This window comes from Mus caroli, unplaced genomic scaffold, assembly GCF_978045245.1.
Source record: "Mus caroli unplaced genomic scaffold, Mus_caroli_1 scaffold_8, whole genome shotgun sequence".
Taxonomy (NCBI): domain Eukaryota; kingdom Metazoa; phylum Chordata; class Mammalia; order Rodentia; family Muridae; genus Mus; species Mus caroli.
Window position 1 is genome coordinate 34,798,508 of NW_028227263.1, and position 27,916 is coordinate 34,826,423.

Here is a 27,916-nt window from a genome sequence, read left to right on the forward strand (position 1 = left end):
CTTTCTCTGTCTGAAGTATCTTATTTCCATGCCTTCTTTCCTCCTACCCTCATCTCACCACCACTACCACCACCACCACCACCACCACCACCACTATCTACATGTTGCTTGACTCACAGTCAATGCACCCAGTATCAAGACTCGCCTATGTGGCTATGGCCTGCTTCCAGGCCCACCTCTCTCGTGTGGCTATGGCCTGCTTCCAGGCCCACCTCTCTCGTGTGGCTATGGCCTGCTTCCAGGCCCACCTCTCCTCTCATCCTAAGCACCGTGAGCTTCTTGAGGTCATCTCTATGTACCTGCAGCAAGAGACCAGCACTCAGATACTTGGATGAGTGGATGACTCCAGTCAGGGCCAAATCTGGGACTGGTGGGTCTGGCTCTGCAAGCAGAAGGGTTCTTCCTGAAAACACCTCAGCCCACCTTGGGAGGGAAAAGACCAGGTCATGAAGGGAAACCTTCCCAGGAAGGAACCAAAGACATAGAAAATGTTCTGGCTCCTGTTACATTTTCTTTTCTGTTGTTTTTCTTGGGCCAAAGGTTGCTCACAGACAGCTCTAAAATACAGTCTTCACCGCTAACATATGTCACCCATATTATGCACCAAAAACCATTCATAAATCCTCAAAACACCCCACTTTACATATGAGTAAGCCAGAGCTCGGAAATATGATTTGAGGGGCGAGGGAGATGCTTACATTGACAAAGACGTGGTTGCCACTTGAGCATTAGTGCTTGAGTTTGGACCCCAGCAGTAGAAGCTAGGGCAGAAGCATGCAGCTATAACCCAGTGCTGAGGAGGCAGAGACAGACAGCTCTCTGGAGCTCACAGGCCATCTCCCATAGCCAAATCTAGATTTCTAGATTTAGAGAGAGACCCTATCTTCAAAAATAAGGTAGAAAGGGTTAGAGAGACACTAAACTTCAACTCTACCCTGCACAAACACCAACACATGTGCACACACCCACATATATACATGTATATACACACATGCACAGGCACATGTACATACACACACACACACACACCATAAAATGACATGCTACTCTCTCTACCATAGTCTGAGCCTCTCTCGCTCCCCTGAAGCACTAAGACAAGGATGCTTCATCCCCACCTCCCAGAATTTCTCCCAGTGAGAACTGGAATTTATAGATGACTAGCTCACTGAAGGCCAGAGCACACATTTCAGAATCCCCTAAGTCCTCTCTATGCCTCTGGCTCACAAAACAGGCCAACATCCAGACAAACCACCAAGGGGACTCTCACTATGAATTCTAAGCACTTTCCAAGCTAACAGACTGAGCCTTCCATTGCTATTTAATACTACAATACCTCTTGGTCAAATTAAGAAATAGCCAAGATTGGAGTACATTAACAAATTGGAAAGCCCAACCCCATCTCAAAGAATGAACAGTGCTGATGTTTTGACAGTTGTCTCCTCTCCTCCTGCCATGGTAAGACTGAGTACCCAGAGGCCAGTGGTGCAGAAACACAGCTCCACTTAGCCATGCTTCACGTCCCCTGCACCAGACATTGCCATAATCCTAACTGGATAACAACCACTCCCCCTGCCAGCCCCCTTGGGAAATCACTGCCTCAGAAATGTTTTCACACTGATGACAAGAGAAACAGCTGTAATTTGTCATTATAGAAATATCCAATTATCAAGCCACCGAGTGATGCCTACAGCTTCCCATCATCGCTTGCCATCAGGCTGGGCTCAGCTAGCACACCTGTCAGAGAGCCAGGACCTGCCAGCCTCAGCCAGCAACGAGCCTGGAGTACCTCACCTGTAACCAGAAGGGTTTAGCAGCTCCTGCTGAGGGAAGCAAGATCTCTAAGGCCATCTCCCAGCACCACCCTTGACAGAAGTACAGGAAGGACAGACAGTGAACCTCTATGCCTCAGAAGAGCTCCTCTGAGAAGCCTGTCAGCAGCCTTCCATAAGCCCGTTATTCAATAAAGGATGGAGAGGCCTGTGGTACATTACAGAGGAATTTGAGGAGTTTGGTTTTTTGGTTTTTGAATCTTGGTTTCATTTTGGTTTGGTTTTGAGACAGGGTCTCAGTAGGTAGCTCTGAGTAGCCTAGAAGCCAGGGATCCACTTATCTCTGCCTCCCAAGTGCTGCTTAAGATTAAAGGCATGTACCACCATACCCAGCTTTTTTCCCCCTTAAGAAAGGTTCACATGTAGCCCAACCTAGCTTTGAACTCACTATGTGGCTAATGATGACCTTGAACTTCTGATCCTCCTGACTCAACTCCCAAGAGCTGGGATTACAAGCATGTGCCTCCACACAGGTTTGTGTGACGATAGGGATTAAACCCAGGACTTTATGAATGCTAGGCAAGAACTCTACAAACTGAGCTACTTTACCTAAGGGCTCAAACTGAACACCTACATTCAATTTGTGTCTCTAAGGCATCCTAGCTACATGGCCTGTGAGACACACTGTGGACGGACGGGCTCCTTTGTCGATGGAATGCACTGAGGAAGAAAACAAATGAAAAACAGCTAACCCAGTACAATAATAACAGCCAAGTATATAGTTACGTTTCCATGGCTTCAGCAAAACACCATGGGCAAGGCAACTTATCAAAGATAGCATGTCATGGGGTTTATGTTCTAGACGGTTAGTCTATGAGGGCAGAGCCAGCAGAAACGACAGTACGACAGCAGAAACAGCTGAGAGTGTACATCTCTAACCATAAACAAGAGACAGAGGATACTCCAAAAACAGCAAGAAGCCTTTCAAAACCTCAAAGCTCAACCCCAGTGACACACCTCCTCCCACAAGGCCATACCTAGTGATCCTTCTCAAATAATTCCAACCAGTGACATATGAGCCTATAGGGACCATTCTCATTTAAACCACCTGTCGTAGTTAGGGTTACCATTGCCGTAATGAAGCACCATGACCAAAGGAACTTATGAAGGAAGGGGTTTATTTGGTTTACACTTCCACATCCTAGCCCATCACTGAAGGAAGTCAGGGCAGGAGCCTAAACAGGAACCTGGAGGCAGGCACCGACACAAAGGCCATGGAGGGATGCTGCTTACTGACTTACTCCACATGGCTTGCTCAGCCTGCTTTCTTATGGAACCCAGGACCACCAGCCCAGGTGTGACACCACACACCATGGGCTGAGCCCTCCCCCATCAATCACTAATTTAAAAAATACTCTACAGGCTGATCTTATGGAGGCATTTTCTCAATAGAGACTCCCTTCTCTCTGATGGCTTTAGCTTGTGTCAAGTTGACATAAAACTAGCCCTCACAACTGTCCTCTTGTCAACTTGACACACAAACACATCACTGTTACTATTAAACGACAGCCTTTCCCTTCTTTTTCATCTCCAAGAGCACACATTAATATGAAAGTATAAAATATTCCAAGTTTTAAAAGTCCCATGGTCCTTAAACATTCAAACATTTAAAAGTACAAAAATCTTTTTAAAATATCCAAACTCTTTTAAAAGTCAACATCTTTGTAAAACTCTAAAATCTCTTTAAAATTTAAAGTCTCTCAACTGTGAGCTCCTGTAAGACTAAAAATAATTTCTTACTTTGAGAGGGAAGAACTACAAATTTGAACAAACCCAAACCAAACTCCAACAGTGTAAATAACTCAATGTCGAATGTCTGGCTCCATTCACAATCTTCTGGGCACCTCCAAACCCACCCTCTGCACCACATACAGCTTGGTTTCTAGGCTCCTGCTAGCTCCACTCCACCATTGCTACTGTTCTTGGTGGTCATCTCATGGTACTGGCATCTCCAAAACGCTCAGGTCTCTTGCTGCATTTGGGCTGCACTTTCACCAATAGCCTCTCCTGGGCTCTTTCAGAGACTCCAGCCCTGCCACGTAGTGCCAAACCTAAACTGATCTCTGTGACCCCTCCTTGCCCTCAAAACTGAGAAGGAACTGGGAGACTTTCAATGACAAAGTTCAGCTGCCAGGATAAGGTACAACCTTGGTGGGTTCTGGAATACAGGCTCTGTGTGCTGACTCTTAGGGAACACTTTCCAGAAGATTTCACCTTAAGGATACTGGTTTCTTCCTAATCACCAATAATTTCTCTGACCCAGCTAGCCATCATCAATTGTCACAGTAATGTAAAGGTTTTGCTTCAGTGGTGTTCCTGTTAATCATGGCTGCTTCTTTAGCCTCAGCTGACCAGAACCACAGTTTGTTTGTTTTTAACTCAAAATATGCAACACCCCTGATGAAGTTTTTAAGGGACTCAAACATCCCTCCAGAAATTTATTCACAGGTCAAGACTCCATGGTCTGCATTTCTCTTATCTTCCAAGCTCCCACAGAGCAGCTCAACAGGCTTTGAGTGTTCAATGGCTGTGTTGGCTAGTTTTGTGTCAACTTGACACAAGCTGGAGTTATCACAGAGTAGGGAGCTTCAGTTGGGGAAGTGCCTCCATGAGATCCAGCCGTGGGGCATTTTCTCAATTAGTGATCAAGGGGGAAGGGTCCCTTGTGGGTGGGACCATCTCTGGGCTGGTAGTCTTGGTTCTATAAGAGAACCAGCTGAGCAAGCCAAGGGAAGCAAGTCAGTAAAGAACATCCCTCCATCGCTTCTGCATCAGCTCCTGCTTTCTGACCTGCTTGAGTTCCAGTCCTGACTTCCTTGGTGATCAACAGCAGTATGGAGTGTAAGCCGAATAAACCCTTTCCTCCCCAACTTGCTTCTTGGTCATGATGTTTGTCCAGGAATAGAAACACTGACTAAGACAATGGCTTTTCTAGTTCAAAGTTTCAAAGTCCTTCCACAATCCTCCTAAAAGCATGGGTCAGATTGGCACAGCAATTTCTGTCTTAATTAAGACTACTATTGCAGTGGTTAATCACCATAACCAAAGTAACTTGGAAAGAAAAGGGTTTCCTTAGATTACAGTTCTATATTACTGTTCATCATTGAAGGAAATCAAGACAGGAACTCAAGCATGGCAGGAACCTGGAGGCAGGAGCTGATGAAGAGGCCATGGAGGGATGCTGCTTACTGACTTGCCACCACAGCCTGCTCAGCCTGCTTTCTTATAGAACCCAGGGGTGGCACCACCCACAGTGGGCTAGGCCCTCCCCCATAAACCATTACTTAATAAAATTCTCTACAGGCTTGTATGCAGCTCAGTCTTATCGAGGCATTTTCTTATTGAGGTTCCCTCCTCTCAGATGACTTTAGCTTGTGTCAAGTTGACATAAAACTAGCCAGCACACCACCATACTAATATTTGATGATATTACATGCTAGTTAATTCATAACAACCCTGTAAAGTAGCTGCTTAGTATGATACCTATCTCATAGATGAGGAAACTCACTTTAGTTATCTTTCTGTGGCTGTGATAAAATAGCACCTCCAAAGGCAACTTACAGAGGGAAGGGTTTATTTGGGCTTACGGGTCCAGTGGGTTAAGAGTTCATTATGTCAGGGGAGCACGTAGCAAACAGCAAGCATGTCAGCTGGAACAGGCAGCTGAAACATCGCATCATCAACTGCAAGCACAAAGCAGAGAAAGCAAACCAGACCTAAGACAGGACTGTGAGCTCTCAAGGCCCACCCCCACCATACTTCCTCCCAGTAAGGTTGTGCTGCTTAACCACACACACACACACACACACACACACACAGCACCACCAGCCAGGAACCAAGTGTTCAAATACCCAAGCCTAAGAGGAACATTTCACATTGAAATCACCACAAAACCAACGTCATGAAGATCAAGAAACTTACTGAACATTCCTGGCTATGAGTGGCAAGCATGAGATTTATACCAAGCAGCCTGGCTCTGGGCTGGTACCCTAGCATGTTCCCATTCTTTCAGTAAATATTTATGGTCATCTGTGTCCCAGACATTGTCTTAGGTTCTTTTTACATGTGGCAGTATTTCATCCCCACCATGCATTATCCACAGTGTGCAGAGGGAACAACCAAGTAGCTTGCCTGAGTTCATGGTGACATAAAGTAACAGATTCAAGCCCGTGTGTGCTAGCATAATTTATATGATAAGTCTCCAACTACAGATCCCTTGCTAGGGTTCTCTGATTGCCTTATGTGAACTCTTTCATTTATTCATCCTGCCGACCCTACTTGTAAATTTTAAAAATGGGAGTTCATAGAATTTAAGGAAATTATAGTCAGTAACTGAGGACCAAGTATTGAAACACAGGCATAATCTGGAACCTTCTACTTAAATCCACTCCTGCTGAAATCTGCTCATCACAAAACATGTGACTTTGATTTTATGATGAGTGTGCTGTGTGGTGCTCACACATATGTATATTCATGTTTAATGAGTGTGGAATTCATGCATATGTATGTGCATATTTTTTTTAAGTAAAGAATACTCAAGATACAGTCCATAGAACTCAAAAAGGTCAACAAGCTGAAGTGCCCAAGTGAGAACACCTCAATCCCACTTGGAAGTGAGAAGAAAGCAATCACAAATGGGGAGGGAGGGAGGGACCTGGGAGGGAAAGTGAATGTCTGGGGGGGGGGGGGCGGGGAGGAAGTTGGGGAGGAGAACTTGATCTGGTATTGGGTGAGGGAAAAGGACTGAAGCCCTGAGGGCCAGCAGAAAAATGGAAACAGGCAACCTCAAAAGATAGGAGGTTGGGGGGACCCCCCAGAATGCACCAGAGACCTGGGAAGTGAGAGACTCTCAAAGGAAGGGAGAACTCAAAGGAAGGGACTTAGATGAAATGCCCATCAATAGGGAGAGGGAACTTATAGAGCCCACCTCCAGCAGGAAGACAGGACATCAAGTGAAGGAGGGGGTTGCCATCCCTCAGTCACATCTCTGACTCATAATTGTTCCTGTCTGAAAGAATTGCAGGGATGGAAATGGAGAGGAGCCTGAGGAAAAGAAGGTCCAGCGACAGGCCCAAAGTGGGATCCAGCTCAAGGGGAGGTCCCAAGGCCTCCTGACACTATCACTGAGGCTATGGAGCACTAACAAAAGGGAAGCTAGCATGACTGGTCACACTCATTTATATATTGAATCAGAGACTCTCCAGTTCATCTACCTGGCTAGCCAGCTCACTCTGCCCTGGGGATTCCCGACAAGCTGACAAGAGATTCATCAGTTGGCTTGAAGGGCTGAGACTACCCAGAATAGTGGAGAAAGAAACTTAAGATGAGACTATGTCCCTGCTTGGAGAAGGGGAAGTAGGCACAAAGTCCCACCTCTAACCAACAGGCTGCAATTCAGAGCTTCTAGGAGATAAAAATGAGTGTGTTCCAATGGAGTGTCACTGGCTATATCAATCACACCTCAAGGCAGGCCCTGTGTTCAGAGGTAGTTGGTCAATATGAAAGAGAGTCTGTGTGGTGTGGTGTGTGTGTGTGTGTGTGTGTGTGTGTGTGTGTGTGTGTGTTATCTTTGTTTGTTTAATTGTTCTATGTTGATAGAGTTTATTTTGTTTTGTTTTATAAGAGCAAGAAAAAAAGATAAAGTTGGGTGGTAGGAATTGGGGCAGAATCTGGAAGGAGTTGAGGGAGAGGAGAAAAATATGATCAAAACCTATTGTATGAATCTTTTAAAATAATAATAATTAATTAAAACTACACAAGCAAGAATGAAAGCCTGAATTCATCAATCATTTTTTAAAAAGATAGTCCTTACCAGATGTGATGGTGCACACCTTTCATGCAAACACTCAGGAGGCAGACTCAGGCAGGTATCTGATATTTGTGACTTAGCAAAGTACATACTTGAAGCCCAACCTTTCCCTAATGGCTGGGGAGGAATCTCTGTAGAGCATGCAGAGTCTGGCCATCTGAAAGCATCATGGTCAATGTAAGACAACAGATGCTCGGGGAAGTCCTCTCTGCATCACCTCCCTTACTTGAGAGCTGTTCTGACTTCTTAGTGGTGTGTTTGGAATTGACACGTCTGCTGAGATATGTGTCACCTAGTGAATGTATTCTGAAAGGTTATGGGGCAGGTTGAGCCCTGCTGGAAGAAGGAGGTCAGTGGAGGCAGGCCTTGGGGTTTTATAACTCAGTCTCACTTCCTGCTTCCTGTTCCCCCAAGATGTAAGGGGATGAAGAGTCCCAGCCGCACTCTTCTGCCACTATGGAACTGCCTGCCCCCATGCCTTCCCCTCCTTAAACCATGAGCCAAATAAGTCCTTTTTCCTGCCAGTTACTCCATGTCAGGCATTGGGTTACTCTAACAAGAAAAGTAATCAATATGCTTAGTATGGTCATCTTTAACATGAAGGCTGTGAAAAGGGCACTCCAAGGACACAGCTTAGTACAGTACATCTTGGGGATCAAAGTGCAACATAAGGCACAAAAAGGGCCAGTGAATCCCAGGTACCTGCCTACTCAGCAGGGCCAGCTCTTTTACCATGGAGAGGCAAAAAGAAAGAAGACAAGGAGAGGAGCAGAGACGAAGGGGAGCAATTAGAAGCAATCTCTTGAAGTGTATTTAATATTCCACTCCATATGTATCAAGCACATCTCTTCACTAAATATCCTCGGATACAGCCGCATCCCTGGGGAATTAGTCTACCGCCAATGTTTGCTCCATCTGCCCATGGCAAAGCTGTATTTCAGAGGCAGAAGATGAGCTAACATTAGACTTCAATGTCAGGAATAAAAAGCAAATAACTTTGGGCATGAGAAACAAGAAATAAGAGTGGAGCCTTAGTACTTCCATAGAAAAGCAAATATTTGCACTTATTAATATCCAGGAACCCACACTGCTTCTCCTTTCATCCCACGCCTTTTGTCTAACACGATGATATATTGCCACCCTTTCAAAACCCTGACACAGATGACATTGAAGCAAATTATGTACCTCAGCCAGATCTCTCAGCTAAAATGGAGATAGCTGATGTGTACATTTTCCCATCTAATTAACATTCCACAGTCTGAATAGCTGTTATCGTGCCCTGGGTCCCATATGAATGGGTGCATAGATAGAAAGATCCATAAACAGTCTGGATGGCACAAAATGAGATTTTTTTTTAACCCAGAAAGAGAAAAAGGAACGAGTCTTTTTCACATGAATGGTAGCAGTCATCAGAGACTAGCTCAGGCATACTCTACCCAGTGCTCAGAGCACAGGTATGCCTCCTGGTACCAGCAGCCTGCTACATCTACCCAGGTAATTTTTTTTCACCCAAGCCTTTATCAATATTGTATTAGTATCAAAATTACACCCCATGTTTTCTGGTACACCATCACTCAAGAAGTATAGATTCTTTTATTCTTGTACTTAGTGATTTACTTTCAATAAAAAGAATATGACTGATGTGGTGGTGGGCAATTTCTGAGACTAGGTCAAAAATTTTCTGAGTCCTGTCTTTGTGTCATGAGTCTATTCATGCCATTCATTGAGAAGGCAGATTCGGCTCCAATCTGTCTGTGCAGATGACAGCACAGCCATTACCACAATCTTGACTGCAACTCCACACAAGAGCCTGGATCTGAACCATCCCTTCTGAATCCCCCACTCTTAAAAATGCCATGATCAGAGGCCTGGGGATGGTTCAGGAGTTAAGAGCACTTGATGCTCTTGCAGAGCACCAGAGTTTGATAGATACAAAAACCTCCTAAGTAGAGTAGCTACAAGTTTTAACAGCAGTTAATTTAACCATAAAAAGTCTAAGCATGGTGGTGCAAGCCTTTAATACCAGCATTCAGAAGACAGAGGCAGGTAGATCTCTGAGAATTTGGGGCCAGTTAGAGCTATATAGTAAAACCTTGTCTCAAAGAGAGAGGGAGGGGAAAGGGGGGAGGAAGAGAGAGAGACAGAGACAGAGACAGAGACAGAGACAGAGAGAATATAAATACCTGCATTTTGGGAGCTAGACAAACATTTGATTTCAGAATCTGCCATTGACTCAGTGATTGGCTTTTGACTAGCTAGATAATTAAGCCTTGGGTTCCTTCTCTGTGAAACAAAAGTATAGTACTATCTATCTTAAATGGAATGACATTAAATCTATGGAGCTACTTAATACTGCCACTTTACGTATAGCCATGAGGATGCAGATGCAGAAGGTTAACATTGTGAGTCCAGCATCCGTCCCTGGCCCTGGGTAGCTACTCTATTTCATGAGCTGTGACTGAAACATGAGTTGTCCCCCATAGACTCACACATTTGAACACTTGATCTGCAACTGCAGCCAGGCCATGAGGTGGGGCATTACTAGGTCACCTTGAGGTTCCCTAGCTGGGCTTGCCGGTCCAAAGGGATGAGAGTTCATCCTAACAGTGAGAGGCATGGCAACAGGAGCTCCTGCTTCACCCCAGTGACACTGCCTCCAGCAAGGCTACACCTCCTCAAGGTTCCATTCTCTCCCTAAACAGCACCACCAACGTGGGACCAAGTGTTCAAATACACGAGTCTGTAGGGGGACATTTCTCATTCAACAACCCCACCAGGGAAAATCCTACTTGCTTATGATAGCAAATTCCAAGAAATTTTGCATCTATGTTCACTAGGGATATTGGCCTGGTGTTTTTTTGTTTTGGGGGGGAGGGGGTTCATTTTGGTTCAATTTTTGGTTTTTGGTTTTTGGTGGTGGTGGTGGTGGTGGTGGTGGTGGTGGTGGTGGTGGTGGTGGTGGTGGTGGCGGCACCTTGTTTGGTTTTAGTGTCTGGGCAATACCTGTCTAGTGGAATGAGTTTGGAAGTGCTCCTCGGTATTTTGGAACAGACAGAAAAAGGGCTAGCGTTTATTTCTCTTTAGGCATTGGTAGAATTCCCCGATAAAGCCATCTGTTTCTGGACTATCCCCTGCTGTAAGGTTTTTATTAAAAAGCTGATCTCCCTACTCTTTATCTGTTCTACTTTGCTGTTTCTTCATGACTGAGTCTTGGCAGGAGGCACATTCAGATATTAGGCAACTTCTTCAAGGATACCCAAATTGTTGGCATATATTACTCACAAGACATTTTGTGATTGTGTGTTTGTATGTTGTTTGCTTTCAAGACACAATAGTACTATGAGGCCCAGTCTAATCGCAAACTTGCAATTCTCCTGCCTCAGCCTCAGCCTCCTAAATACTGTGATTACAGATTGTAATCCACCTGGCTACAGAATAGGTGGTGGTGGTGGTGGTGGTGGTGGTGGTGGTGGTGGTGGTGGTGGTGGTGGTGGTGGTTTTAATATGAATGGGTATTTTGTATGCATGTATGTTTATGTACCATGTGCATGCTTGGTACCCATAGAGGCCAGAAGAGGGCATCAGATCCCCTGCAAGTAGAATTAGAGACAGTGTGAGCCTCCACATAGTTGCTAGGAATTGAACTCAAGTCCTCTGGAAGAAAAGCCAGTGATCAGTGATAAGTCATTTCTCCAGCCCCCAGAATTCCTTTTTGATCCTTTATATTTCTGTGTTACCATTGGAATTCCCCATGAGTTCTCATGTGTTCACAGTTTTATTTGTATCTTCTGTCTTTATTGGTCTAGCTGCTTATCTATTTGGTTTTTCTTTCCAAAGCACAATTCTTAACCTCAGCCAGCTTCCCTAGTATTCCTTCTACCCTGTACTTAGTTTATTCGACTCCAGTCTTCCTCTTTCTTCCCGTCTGCTAAGCTGATTTGTTCTTCCTTTCCTAGTATAAATCTTTTTAATGTGGGTTTTTGTTACTTTAAATTTCTCTCCTTAAAACTTCTTTTTCTTTTTCTTTTCTATGTCACTCTGACTGGCCTGAAACTCTCTATGAAGGCCAGGCTAGCCTTGAATTCACAAAGCGTGTAGCTCCCATGTCCTGAGTGTGGGGATGTCAGGTGTGTGCCACCACTCCTAGCCCCTCTTAGAACTGACTTGCTATATCTTGTACGATTTGGTGCATCATGTTTCCACTTTTATCTGTTCTCTGATGTTCTGATTTTTTTTCCCCTTGCCCCATTGGTTGTTCAGGAGTGTGTTACTTGATCTTCACATATTTGTTCATTTTCCAATCTTATCTACTTTTTAGTAGTTTTTTATTTCATATCAGTTTGGTCAAAAATATTCGTAAGATTCAAGTCTTCCTAAATTTATCAAGATTCATTTTGTAGCTTGGCATATGAGCTAACTTGGAGAATGTGTACACTTCTGTGTACGTCTGTGTATGCTTAAGAAAAATTACATTCTGCTGACTTTATTACATTTGTTTGTGTGTATGTATAAGAGAGAGAGAGATAGAACGAACTCAGGCCATTAGGTTTGGAGGCAATTGTCTTTACCCACTGAGCCATCTTACCAACCCCTATTCTATTGATTTTATGTGGACTATTCTCTATAAGTTTGTTAAATCCATTTGGTCTATAATGTTGCTCAAATCTACCATTTCCTTATTACCATTCTGAATGTTCTATCCACTGTTAAATATGGAGAATGGAAGTCTCCAAAACTTATTGTATTCATTTATAGACATATTTAAACTATTCCAACACAAACACTATATCAGTTTTGTTTGCTTTCCCAAGTCTAATATTCCTCTCTTGGCCTCATTAATGAGATGTGTTCTGTGTAATGTGAAGTTTATGCAGGCAAGCACAACACCCCTTCCTTCTAACCACTGCCCACTGCCTTCGTTAAGATGATTTCTCCCCAGCAACGGGTAATACACATGGCTGAAGTTCTGCTCCTCTGTTGTTTTTCCCGTTTGTTTTATGCTTAAACCCTTAAGCCATCTGGAATTTACTTTACTGTATGGAAGAAATTAAAAGTCTCTTCATTTTCTTCTCAAAGGATAGAGTCATTTGGAGAGTATGACTTCATATATTAGTGATTTTTGTTTCCACCAGGGCCAGCTTCCTAGATGGTTTTAATGGGCAGTCACACATGGTGCCACAGCCCAGGGCTGGCTTCCTAGACGGTTTTAATGGGCACTCCCATACTGTGCCATAGCCCAAAGGACCCTGTGTGTTTAGCTTCATCTTCTGCTGTCGCCATGTTGAAATGCTTCCTGACTCTAGTTGTATTTTATAAGTAAATTCTGATAGACAGACTGAAAGATAGACTTCACTTAAAGAATCCACTGAGTTAAGCTATGAAATTCCACAGCAACGATCCAACTTTGGGGCTGAGGAAAATGGCTCAGTGGTTAAGAGCACTTGTTGCTCTTTCAGAAGACTCAAGTTCTGTTCCTGGCATCCACTTGGTGGCCTATAACCATGTTTAATTCTACTTCCAGGAGACCCAACATCCTCTTCTGAACTCTACAAACAGAAGGCACACCCATAATGCACATACATACATAAGCAAAATAGTTGTGCACATATTTTTTTAAGTCTAAATAAACTAAAGATCCAACATGGGAGATAGGGGGCTGGCAAGATGGCTCAGTGGTTAAGAGCGCCAACTGCTCTTCCAGAGGTCTTGAGTTCATTCCTAGCAACCATAAGGCAGCTCACAAGCACCGGTAATGAAATCTGATGCCCTCTTCTAGAGTGTCTGAAAACAGCTACAGTGTACTTACATATAATAAATAAATAAATCTTTTTAAAAATTAAAAAACCATGGGAGACAGGAAAAGAGATTTTTAATGAAGATATCAAGTCCCAAGGCCTATAGAACAAGCAGTCCACACCACAGCTGATCTGAGGGCTGTGGAGAGAAACACTAGGGGAGCAAGTGAAACTGCTGAGTTGTATGGGGAATGTTCTAGATGTTGCCAGGGGACTTTTAGAGCTATGAGAAAGTTTGGGTTAAATATGAACTATTTGGGTTGAGTGAGTTTTAGGAAGAGAAGGGGGAACTATCCCTAGCAATCATCAACTCCAAGAAATATAAACTATACAAACAAGAGGAACTAGAAGCACGGGTTATTTCTTGGCTAACTGTAAGATAACTAAATAGTTCTATAAAGATAAAAATTGAATATTGATCTCACTAGAAATTATGGAACTATATTAGGAGAGTGTCAAAGAAAAACTTGAGAGAGCTAAGATCTTTGTCTTTCTCAATGGGGGATCAATAGAAAATGAGAAGCCAGAAGGTTATGAAAAAGTATGTTAGCCTGCAAATCAGAAGTGCAGAGCTAGACACAACAGTAATAGACAACAAATTAAAAGTACCAAGCAGGGGTTGTGGGGAGACAAGGCCTTAAAACTGTTGCTGTTAACATGGGTTTTGTAGACCTCTCACTGTTTCATCTAGCTATCCACGGCAGTCCACAGAATTAAAAAGAATATTCCAAAGAGTAATGGGCAGTGGAAATTCTGGATTGGTCTCAGGTTGTGTGCAAGTCTGGCTCCAATCACTGGAGGTGAGTCTGCAACACCCAGCCAGTTTCTGTCCAATTTAGAGGATGGTATTTTAGTATTAGTTTGGGTTTCTGTGGAGGGTTTTGGTGGTGGCAGTGGTAGTGGTGTGTGTGTGTGTGTGTGTGTGTGTGTGTGAGAGAGAGAGAGAGAGAGAGAGAGAGAGAGAGAGAGAGATCTATTTATTTTTATTTTGATTACATTTATTCACTTACTCTTACACTCACACACATGTGGAGCTCAAAGGACAACATTCAAGAGTCAGTTCTGGTCTTCCATGGAGTGGGACCCAAGGATTGAACCCAGATAGTCCAGTTTGGTGGCAAAGGACCTTTACCCTCTGAGCCATCTAGCCAGCCCAGTGGTGTTAGTTTAAATGAACGTGCTTTGCTTGGGTTCTCTAGAACATCAAAGATCTGGGTGACAGCATGGATAATTAAACTCTAATTTTAGGACTTTTTAAATTGCTAAATTGCTTTTGTGTGCTTTCCAAAAGAGTTTCTGATCTGCTTCCTGGCTCTTGGATTTTTTTTTTAATCTATTATTGCCTTTTCCCGCTCCTTTCAACTCCAAATGCTTCCTTTAAATTCTGTTTGTGCTTCTCACATCTGACCTCTGCTCCCCAGGTGGAACTTGCCTGTATCTCTGCCACGATCTCAGAAAAGGGCCAGGACTTTTCAGCACTAGGAAGAGGAATGAGAGAGAGAGCTTGGAGCTCTTCCTAAGAGAACGAAGAAAACTCAAATGATAAAGAGAAATTATCAATTGCTACTAAAATCTAGAACAAGAACTTCTTCATTGTGCCTTATTGAGATGTTCATTCTAAATTGTTATCATTTGGAATATATTTAGTAATCATTCAGATTATCTTTGTAGAGGATTTTATGGGCTAAGTGGGATCCCTTGACCTGATCTCACACAGGATTTTGATCACCTGATGTGTGAGACTTTCTCCCTGAGATCTTTACTTAATTGGTTGGGTATAGTACAGATGTAGAGACTTCCCAGCCTGTTCTGGAATGCTGCAAATTCTGAGCCACACTGGGCTGAGTCATGCCACAGTATCCACTCTGAAGACACCTCAAAAAAAAAAAAAATCCAAATCCACAACAGAATCCAAGGACTAAAATCACTTGGTGTCTTGATAGTATGAACTCAGGATCCCTAAATTTTCTCTTTAGTTTGCAGTGGGTTCCCAAAATGGCATACAGTGCACACAAGTGTAGTTTGGGTGGCTGGTGACTCTCCTGCATCATGGCTGCCCTCTTGATGATTAAAATGCTCATTTCTTGTGAAGCAGTATATTTGTGCCGTCCACTTCAGAGTCATCCTGCTTGTTCAGACAAACGGGTTCTCTAAGCCTTTTGAGGGGTGCTGGTGATTGAACCCCATATATGTACTACAGAAGTACAATCCCAGCCCACCCTGAACTTTTAAATCAGGGAATTGGATGTTCAGGCCCTGGCAGCTCATCTCCCATACGTAGCCAGAAGGTGTCTTGTGAATATATGTGTACTGCCCCTTCGCCAGTGGCAATGGCCCTGGCCCTTGTGAAGAGGCACATGCTTAGAAATGAATCAAGTTCCACTGCTGAGACTTGAGATGGATGGGAGCAGTGGGACGTAATTAGTAAAACAGATAGTGGCTCTGCAAAGGAGGGTGTGAACCAAAGCCAAAGCTGAGCCTGAACAGGACAGAGCATTTCAGAGCACAGACCAACAGAGTATGTGTGCTGGTGGGGTGATGCAGAGCTGAAACATCAGAGACAGCCAGGCCAACATGGAGCTGTGCTGGCCTGAGTCCCAGAATGGAATGCAGGGCTGAGCCCAGACAGGAGGAGCCACAGAGGGAGCAAAAAGGCAGCCTTTTGAGGTACCCTGATTTTCTTAAAAATTTTTTTAAGTGTGTGTGTGCATGTGTGTGTGTGTGTGTACGCATGTGTGTGTGTATGAACACAAGTGCCCATGGAGGCCAGAAGACATCATCAGTTTCCTAGCGCTAGAGTAGGTAGTTGTGAGCTTAGACCTGAACTCAGGTTCCTCAAGAATAGTATGAACTCTTAACCAGTGAGCCATCTTGCCAGTCCCAAACATTTTGATTTAAACTAAGGCCACCACTCCTACCCCTAGATTCAATCTGATCTCTGGTGCTGTGCACAGCTAGATTTATAACCTTGACAGGAGCCAGCCAGTGTGGGTGTGGTCAGACCATCATACATGAGTTCAGCTCAGACTCTGAGCCACAAACAGCACACTCAAAATGCTCTCCCTCCTGCACACACACACTCAGAGTCTGGGCCTGGCAGAAGAAGGAAAGCAAAGCTTCCTGGGTAATAACAGACAGACAGACAGACAGACAGACAGACAGACAGACAGACAGACAAGTAGAGACAGACAGACAGACCGCTATTCGGCCCTTGACAGGCTGAATCCATTTTCAATTTTCCCTGTTATTCTGAAGACCAGTTCTGTTGTTTGTGTGTGTGTGTGTCAAAAGAGACTCTTGGTGCTGTCTTGCCTTCTGTTTTTCATTTGTGACAGGTTCCCTCATTGGCCTAGAACTTCACCAAGTAGGCTGGGCTAGCTGACAGGCAAGCATCCAGAGGTCCACCTGTCTCCACACTCCATCTTGCAGTCCTGGGACTGCAGGTGTGCACTGCTATGCCCAGGTTTTTAATGCGGGTTCTGAGATTCTGAAATAAGGTTCTTAGGACTTCCAGGCAAATCGTTTGTTGACTAAGCCATCACCTCAGCCTCCAGAACTGACAGTTTTGAGCTAACATATGAGCTATGGACACAAAATCCATCTTAACTACTAATGAGAAATGCAAATTATCCATTTTCCTATAGGTGCTAGTATGCTTTCAGTTGTTATGATAAAAACACTCTAGCAAAAGCAGCCTTACGAGGAAAAGGTTTATTTGGCTTACACATCCCGATCACAATCCACCACTGAGTCAGAACAGGAACTCAGAAAGATGTTGCTAGCCGGGCATGGTGGCGCACGCCTTTAATCCCAGCACTCGGGAGGCAGAGGCAGGCGGATTTCTGAGTTCGAGGCCAGCCTGGTCTACAAAATGAGTTCCAGGACAGCCAGGGCTATACAGAGAAACCCTGTCTCGAAAAACCAAAAAAAAAAAAAAAAAAAAAAAAGAGAGAGAGAGAGAGAAAGAAAGATGTTGCTTCCTGACTGGCTCACTGACTTGCACTTATACGTCCCAGGCCCACCTCCCTGGGGACAGCGCTGCCCACAACAGGCCCTTCAGGCAATTCCTCTCAGACATGGCCACAGGTGGGTCTGAGCAAGGCAGTTTTTCTTTTTTTTTTTTTTTTTTTTTTTTTTTTTGTGTGTGTGTCTCTCTTTTTCTTTCTTTTTTTTTTAATTTTTAATATTTTTATTACATATTTTCCTCAATTACATTTCCAATGTTATCCCAAAAGTCTCCCATAGCGCCCCCCACTTCCCTACCCACCCATTCCCATTCTTTTGGCCCTGGCATTCCCCTATATTGGGGCATATAAAGTTTGCAAGTCCAATGGGCCTCTCTTTCCATTGATGGCCGACTAGACCATCTTTCGATACATATGCAGCTAGAGACAAGAGCTCCGGGGTTCTGGTTAGTACATCATGTTGTTCCAACAATAGGGTTGCAGATCCCTTTAGCTCCTTGGGTACTTTCTCTAGCTTTCCATTGGGAGCCCTGTGATACATCCAATAGCTGACTGTGAACATCCACTCCTGTGTTTGCTAGGCCCCAGCATCGTCTCACAAGAGACAGCTATATTTGGGTCCTTTCAGCAAAATCTTGCTAGTGTATGCAATGGTGTCAGCGTTTAGAAGCTGCTTATGGGATGGATCCCATCCCAGTCTCTAAATGGTCCATCCTTTCATCACAGCTACGAACTTTGTCTCTGTAACTCCTTCCCTGGGTGTTTTGTTCCCAATTCTAAGAAGGTGCACAGTGTCCACACTTTGGTCTTCATTCTTCTTGAGTTTCATGCGTTTAGCAAATTGTATCTCATATCTTGGGTATCCTAAGTTTTGGGCTAATAACCACTTATCAGTGAATACATATTGTGTGAGTTCTTTTGTGATTGTGTTACTTCACTCAAGATGATGCCCTCCAGGTCCATCCATTTGGCTAGGAATTTCATAAATTCATTCTTTTTAATAGTACTATTTTTAATAGTACTCCATTGTGTAAATGTACCATAATTTCTGTATCCATTCCTCTGTTGAGGGACATCTGGGTTCTTTCCAGCTTCTGGCTATTATAAATAGGGCTGCTATGAACATAGTGGAGCATGTGTCCTTTTTACCGGTTGGGACATCTTCTGGATATATGCCCAGGAGAGGTATTGCGGGATCCTCCGGTAGTACTATGTCCAATTTTCTGAGGAACCGCCAAACTGATTTCCAGAGTGGTTGTACAAGCTTGCAATCCCACCAACAATGGAGGAGTGTTCCTCTTTCTCCACATCCTCGCCAGCATCTGCTGTCACCTGAATTTTTGATCTTAGCCATTCTGACTGGTGTGAGGTGGAATTTCAGGGTTGTTTTGATTTGCATTTCCCTGATGATTAAGGATGTTGAACATTTTTTCAGGTGCTTCTCTGCCATTCGGTATTCCTCAGGTGAGAATTCTTTGTTCAGTTCTGAGCCCCATTTTTTAATGGGGTTATTTGACTTTCTGGAGTCCACCTTCTTGAGTTCTTTATATATATTGGATATTAGTCCCTTATCTGATTTAGGATAGGTGAAGATCCTTTCCCAATCTGTTGGTGGTTTTTTTGTCTTATTGATGGTGTCTTTAGCCTTGCAGAAGCTTTGCAGTTTCATGAGGTCCCACTTGTCAATTCTCGATCTTACAGCACAAGCCATTACTGTTCTATTCAGGAATTTTTCCCCTGTGCCCATATCTTCAAGGCTTTTCCCCACTTTCTCCTCTATAAGTTTCAGTGTCTCTGGTTTTATGTGAAGTTCCTTGATCCACTTAGACTTGACCTTAGTACAAGGAGATAGGAATGGATCGATTCGCATTCTTCTACATGTTAACAACCAGTTGTGCCAGCACCATTTGTTGAAAATGCTGTCTTTCTTCCACTGGATGGTTTTAGCTCCCTTGTCGAAGATCAAGTGACCGTAGGTGTGTGGGTTCATTTCTGGGCAAGGCAGTTTTTCAGTTGAGGTTCCTGTTTCCCAGATGACCCTAGGTTTGTGTCAATTTGACAGTAAGAACTAACCAGACACTGTACATTTAGAATAACCCTCCTCTACAGATCAGACCAGATCAGGCCTGGTTGGTTTTTATATATATTTATTACATGTTGCGTGTGTATGCATGCGGAAGTCAAACAACAATTCTCAGGAGTGAGTTTTCTCCTTCCTCCATGTGGTTCCAGTCCGGAACTTCAGTCACCAGGGGAAAGGCACCTTCACACACTGAACCATCACTCTGGCCCCAGACCTGGTCCTTCCCAACCATTCCCTTTGTGCCTATAAACCACCTGAGGAAGGCTGAATGCTCACAAAGGAGAAATATAGGGGGGAAAGTGAGGCTATATTTTAAACCACCATGGTAAAGAACAACAAAACCAAAAACAGAAAAAAGTAGGAGACGCTTGGTTTGGAAAATGAAGATGTGTTGACTCACTTAACTAGAATCCAGAGTTAGGGTAGATTTGGGGCCCTATCAAAAACCCAGTATCTTCCTGCCTTTTTGCTGTTATTCGTAGGATCATTTTTAAATTGTTTTCCTCATGGTCACAGGGACAACTGCCAAAAGCACTGACGGTTATATGTGTCCTTGTTTAGATCTAGCCAGAGTTTTAAAAATCACTGAATTTTTTTAAAGTTTTATGAATGTATCTTATGTGTGCTGAGCACCTCCCCCTCATACTGTCCTGCCCTCCCTTTTCTTGTCCCTTCTGATCCTGTTAGTCCCTGCAGTCCCCGAAAATGGTTCTACTTATGCTCTCAGGTCATATATGCAAATATGTCATTGTATATCTATATAAATTCTAGAAACAACAAATTAAAGAAAACACAGCATATTTGTCTTTCTGAGACTGGCTGAATATGATTATCTCCAGTTATATCCACTTTCCTACCAACAACATGTCTGGAAAAATCCCATTGTGTGTTGAAACCATGTTTTCTTTCTCCATTCCCCCCATGGCTGGGCACCTGTGTTGGTTCCATGACTTACCTATTGTGAACAGAAGCTCCAGGGAACACCAATGCACACGCATCTCTGTGATGTGTTGACTTGGATGGAGTCCTTCAGGTAAATACCCAGGAGTGGGCACCTAGGAGGTATTGTTAGGTTTTTGAGAAACCACCATGCTGTCTTCCACAGCAGCTGGCCTAGAATACGTTCCCACTCTTCCCTGTTGCCCACATCCTCATCAGCATTTGTTATTACTGTCATTTGTTTCCTTCATGACTGCCTTTCTGTCTGGGGTAAGATGAATCCTGATGTAATTTTAATATGCATTTCTTTTTCTGATAGATAGTACAGTTGAGCATTTTTTTCATACATTTATTGGCTATCTCTACTTTCTCTTCCAAGAAACGTGTTCGTTTTATTAGCCTATTTATTAATTGGTTTTTTAAAGATTTATTTATGTATTTATTTATTTATTTTATGAATGTGAGTACACTGTAGCTGTACAGATGGTTGAGCCTTCATGTGGTTGTTGGGAATTGAATTTTTTTTTATTTATTATATGTAAGTACACTGTAGCTGTCTTCAGACACTCCAGAAGAGGGAGTCAGATCTCGTTACAGATGGTTGTGAGCCATCATGTGGTTGCTGGGATTTGAACTCCGGACCTTTGGAAGAGCAGTCGGGTGCTCTTACCCACTGAGCCATCTCACCAGCCCCGGGAATTGAATTTTTAAGACCTCTGCTTGCTCTGGTCAACTCCACTCTCTCATTCAGTCCCTGCTTGCTCTGGCCCAAAGATTTATTTATTATTATACATAAGTACATTGTAGCTGACTTCAGACACACCAGAAGAGGGCATCAGATCTCATTATGGATGATTGTGAGCCACCATGTGGCTGCTGGGATTTGAACTCAGGACCTTTGGTAGAGCAGTTGGTGCTCTTAACCTGCTGAGCCATTTCGCCAGCCCGGTTTTATTTTTTAATGTTTTAGTTTTTTAAGTTCTTTTTATATGTTGAATTTAACCCTTTGTTGGATACATGGCTAACAACTTTTTCCCCATTCTGTAGACTATCTATCCCTTCACCCAATTAATTGTTCCCTTTGTGATACAGAAGTTCTTAAATGTCATAAGGTCCCATTTGTCATTGTTTAATCTTCATTTCTGGGTGACTGGTGTCCAGCAAGAACATCCTTGACTATGCCTACATCTTGAAGTGGTTTGTTACAGGGTACTTGATCACATTGTGAACCCCAAGATTGTGAACTGGAAAAAAACCTGTTTCTTGTAGTGGTGTGGATCAGCCCTTTCACATACATTTAACCCAAGGCTTTTCTGTAAACAAGAGTTAAATAAAGTCAATAATAACTTCAGAGGTGAAGCAAGCAAAGTTGAGAGGGAGTGAACAGAAGTAAACAGAAAGGAGGGTCTTTGAGTTGAAGGAGATTAAGACAGTATGGAGGGTAGGACCACGGGCCTCATGCGGCCGGATCAGCGCCGGGGTAGCGGGAGCGCAGGGTTGCCTGACACCCGCCAGCTACCCACGACCCCCGCCGCAGGATTTTGGGACTGCTGGTGAGTGGAACACAGCTTCTGCTCCAGTCCAATCACGCGGGACCTGAGACTGCTCTGGTTGGGGAGAGAGAAATCCGGCCTACATAGGGCCACAACCCTCTTCCGGTCAGAAAAGCACCTGGGCAGCTGGGGCGCAGGGTCTGCTGACACTCGCCAGCTACCCACAACACCCGCCACAGGATCTTAAGACTTCTGGTGAGTGGAGCACAGCTTCTGCTCCAATCCAATTGCGCGGGACCTGAGACTGCATTAGTTAGGGAAGCAGAAACCGGCCTGAGTAGGACCACAGGCCTCATCCGGCTGGATCAGCGCCGGGGTAGCGGGAGCGCAGGGTTGCCTGACACCCGCCAGCTACCCACGACCCCCGCCGCAGGATTTTGGGACTGCTGGTGAGTGGAACACAGCTTCTGCTCCAATCCAATTGCGCGGGACCTGAGACTGCATTAGTTAGGGAAGCAGAAACTGGCCTGAGTAGGGCCACAGGCCTCACCCGGCCGGATCAGCACCAGGGTAGCGGGAGCGCAGGGTTGCCTGACACCCGCCAGCTAACCACGACCCCCACCGCAGGATTTTGGGACTGCTGGTGAGTGGAACACAGCTTCTGCTCCAGTCCAATCACGCGGGACCTGAGACTGCTCTGGTTGGGGAGAGAGAAATCCGGCCTACATAGGGCCACAACCCTCTTCCGGTTCTGAAAAGCACCGGGGCAGCTGGGGCGCAGGGTCGGCTGACACTCACCAGCTACCCACAACACCCACCACAGGATCTTAAGACTTCTGGAGAGTGGAACACAGCTTCTGCTCCAATCCAATTGCACGCGGGACCAGAGACTGCATTAGTTAGGGAAGCAGAAAAACGGCCTGAGTAGGACCACAGGCCTCTTCCGGCTGGACCAGCACCGGGGTACCGTCAGCTACCCACGACCCCCGCCGCAGGATTTAGAGACTGCTGGTGAGTGGAACACAGCTTCTGCTCCAATCTTTAAATAGTGACAACGATAACAACTAACCCCAGAGATTACCAAATGGCGAAAGGTAAACGTAATAATCTTACTAACAGAAACCAAGACCACTCACCATCATCAGAACCCAGCACCCCCACTTTGCCCAGTCCAGGGCACCCCAACACACCGGAAAAGCTAGACACGGATTTAAAAGCATATCTCCTGATGATGATAGAGGACTTCAAGAAGGACTTTAATAACACACTTAAAGAAATGCAGGAGAACACTGATAAAAAGGCAGAAGACAATAAAGAGGAAGCACAAAAATCCCTTAAAGAATTGCAGGAGAACACTGCTAAAGAGTTACAAATCCTTAAAGAAAAACATGATAACATAATCAAACAGGTAGAAGTCCTTACAGAAAAACAGGAAAACACATCCAAACAGATGATGGAAATGAACAAAACCATACTAGACCTAAAAAGGGAAGTAGACACAATAAAGAAAACCCAAAATGAGGCAACACTGGAGATAGAAACCCTAGGAAAGAAATCTGGAACCATAGATACGAGCATCAGCAACAGAATACAAGAGATGGAAGAGAGAATCTCAGGTGCAGAAGATTCCATAGAGAACATCGGCACAACAATCAAGGAAAATGTAAAATGCAAAAAGATCCTAACTCAAAACATCCAAGAAATACAGGACATAATGAGAAGACCAAACCTACGGATAATAGGAGTGGATGAGAATGAAGATTTTCAACTCAAAGGACCAGCAAACATCTTCAACAAAATTATAGAAGAAAACTTCCCAAATCTAAAGAAAGAGATGCCCATGAACATACAAGAAGCCTAGAGAACTCCAAATAGACTGGACCAGAAAAGAAATACCTCCCGACACATAATAATCAGAGCAACAAATGCTCTAAATAAAGATAGAATACTAAAAGCAGTAAGAGAAAAAGGCCAAGTAACATATAAAGGCAAGCCTATCAGAATTACACCAGACTTTTCACCAGAGACTATGAAAGCCAGAAGATCCTGGACAGATGTTATACAGACACTAAAAGAACACAAATTCCAGCCCAGGCTACTATACCCAGCCAAACTCTCAATTAACATAGATGGAGAAACCAAAGTATTCCACGACAAAACCAAATTCACACATTATCTCTCCACGAATCCAGCCCTTCAAAGGATAATAACAGAAAAAAACCAATACAAGGACAGGAACCACGCCCTAGAAACAACAAGAAGGTAATCCCTCAACAAACCTAAAAGAAGACAGCCACAAGAACAAAATGCCAACTTTAACATCAAAAATAACAGGAAACAACAATTACTTTTCCTTAATATCTCTTAATATCAATGGACTCAACTCCCCGATAAAAAGACATAGACTAACAAACTGGCTACACAAACAAGACCCAACATTTTGCTGCTTACAGGAAACTCATCTCAGAGAAAAGGATAGACACTACCTCAGAATGAAAGGCTGGAAAACAATTTTCCAAGCAAATGGCATGAAGAAACAAGCTGGAGTAGCCATTCTAATATCTGATAAGATTGACTTCCAACCCAAAGTCATTAAAAAAGACAGGGAGGGACACTTCATACTCATCAAAGGTAAAATCCTCCAAGAGGAACTATCAATCCTGAATATCTATGCTCCAAATACAAAGGCAGCCACATTCATTAAAGAAACTTTAGTAAAGCTCAAAGCACACATTGCACCTCATACAATAATAGTGGGAGACTTCAACACACCACTTTCACCAATGGACAGATCATGGAAACAGAAACTAAACAGGGACACAGTGAAACTAAGAGAAATTATGAATCAAATGGATCTGGCAGATATCTACAGAACATTCTATCCTAAAACAAAAGGATATACCTTCTTCTCAGCACCTCATGGTACCTTCTCCAAAATTGACCACATAATTGGTCACAAAACAGGCCTCAACAGATACAAAAATATTGAAATTGTCCCATGCATCCTATCAGATCACCATGGACTAAGGCTGATCTTCAATAACAAAATAAATAATAGAAAGCCAACCTTCACGTGGAAACTGAACAACACTCTTCTCAATGATACCTTGGTCAAGGAAGGAATAAAGAAAGAAATTAAGGACTTTTTAGAGTTCAATGAAAATGAAGCCACAACATACCCAAACTTATGGGACGCAATGAAAGCATTTCTAAGAGGAAAACTCATAGCTCTGAGTGCCTCCAAAAGGAAACTAGAGAGAGCACACATTAGCAGCTTGACAACACACCTAAAAGCACTAGAACAAAAGGAAGCAAATTCACCCAAGAGGAGTAGACGGCAGGAAATAATCAAACTCAGGGGTGAAATCAACCAAGTGGAAACAAGAAAAACTATTCAAAGAATCAACCAATCAAGGAGCTGGTTCTTTGAGAAAATCAACAAGATAGATAAACCCTTAGCCAGACTCACTAGAGGGCACAGGGAAAGCATCCTAATTAACAAAATCAGAAATGAAAAAGGAGACATAACAACAGATCCTGAAGACATCCAAAACACCATCAGATCCTTCTACCAAAGGCTATACTCAACAAAACTGGAGAACCTGGATGAAATGGAGAAGTTCCTAGACAGATACCAGGTACCAAAGTTGAATCAAGATCAGGTTAATGATCTAAACAGCCCTATATCCCCCAAAGAAATAGAAGCAGTCATTAATAGTCTCCCAACTAAAAAAAGCCCAGGACCAGATGGGTTTAGTGCAGAGTTCTATCAGACCTTCAAAGAAGATCTAATCCCAGTTCTTCACAAACTATTCCACAAAATAGAAACAGAAGGTACTCTACCCAACTCATTCTATGAAGCCACAATTACTCTGATACCTAAACCACAAAAAGACCCAACAAAGATAGAAAACTTCAGACCAATATCCCTTATGAATATTGATGCAAAAATCCTCAATAAAGTTCTTGCTAACCGAATCCAAGGACACATCAAAACAATCATCCATCCTGACCAAGTAGGTTTCATCCCAGGGATGCAGGGATGGTTCAATATACGGAAATCCATCAATGTAATCCAGTATATAAACAAACTCAAAGACAAAAACCACATGGTCATCTCGTTAGATGCGGAAAAAGCATTTGACAAGATCCAACACCCAGTCATGATAAAAGTCTTGGAAAGATCAGGAATTCAAGGCCCATACCTAAACATGATAAAAGCAATCTACAGCAAACCAGTAGCCAACATCAAAGTAAATGGTGAGAAGCTTGAAGCAATCCCTCTAAAATCAGGGACTAGACAAGGCTGTCCACTTTCTCCATACCTATTCAACATTGTACTTGAAGTCCTAGCCAGAGCAATTCGACAACAAAAGGAGATCAAAGGGATACAAATAGGAAAAGATGAAGTCAAAATATCACTTTTTGCAGATGATATGATAGTATATATAAGTGACCCTAAAAATTCCACCAGAGAACTCCTAAGCCTGATAAACAGCTTCGGTGAAGTAGCTGGATATAAAATTAACTCAAACAAATCAATGGCCTTTCTCTACACAAAGAATAAACAGGCTGAGAAAGAAATTAGGGAAACAACACCCTTCTCAATAGTCACAAATAATATAAAATATCTTGGCGTGACTCTAACTAAGGAAGTGAAAGATCTGTATAATAAAAACTTCAAGTCTCTGAAGAAAGAAATTATAGAAGATCTCAGAAGATGGAAAGATCTCCCATGCTCATGGATTGGCAGGATCAACATTGTAAAAATGGCTATCCTGCCAAAAGCAATCTACAGATTCAATGCAATCCCCATCAAAATTCCAAATCAATTCTTCAACGAATTAGAAAGTGCAATCTGCAAATTCATCTGGAATAACAAAAAACCTAGGATAGCAAAAACTCTTCTCAAGGATAAAAGAACCTCTGGTGGAATCACCATGCCGGACCTAAAGCTCTACTACAGAGCAATTGTGATAAAAACTGCATGGTACTGGTATAGTGACAGACAAATAGACCAATGGAATAGAATTGAAGACCCAGAAATGAACCCACACACCTATGGTCACTTGATCTTCGACAAGGGAGCTAAAAACATCCAGTGGAAGAAAGACAGCATTTTCAACAAATGGTGCTGGCACAACTGGTTGTTAACATGTAGAAGAATGCGAATCGATCCATTCCTATCTCCTTGTACTAAGGTCAAGTCTAAGTGGATCAAGGAACTTCACATAAAACCAGAGACACTGAAACTTATAGAGGAGAAAGTGGGGAAAAGCCTTGAAGATATGGGCACAGGGGAAAAATTCCTGAATAGAACAGTAATGGCTTGTGCTGTAAGATCGAGAATTGACAAGTGGGACCTCATGAAACTACAAAGCTTCTGCAAGGCTAAAGACACCATCAATAAGACAAAAAAACCACCAACAGATTGGGAAAGGATCTTCACCTATCCTAAATCAGATAAGGGACTAATATCCAATATATATAAAGAACTCAAGAAGGTGGACTCCAGAAAGTCAAATAACCCCATTAAAAAATGGGGCTCAGAACTGAACAAAGAATTCTCACCTGAGGAATACCGAATGGCAGAGAAGCACCTGAAAAAATGTTCAACATCCTTAATCATCAGGGAAATGCAAATCAAAACAACCCTGAGATTCCACCTCACACCAGTCAGAATGGCTAAGATCAAAAATTCAGGTGACAGCAGATGCTGGCGAGGATGTGGAGAAAGAGGAACACTCCTCCATTGTTGGTGGGATTGCAAGCTTGTACAACCACTCTGGAAATCAGTTTGGCGGTTCCTCAGAAAATTGGACATAGTACTACCGGAGGATCCAGCAATACCTCTCCTGGGCATATATCCAGAAGATGTCCCAACCGGTAAAAAGGACACATGCTCCACTATGTTCATAGCAGCCCTATTTATAATAGCCAGAAGCTGGAAAGAACCCAGATGTCCCTCAACAGAGGAATGGATACAGAAATTATGGTACATTT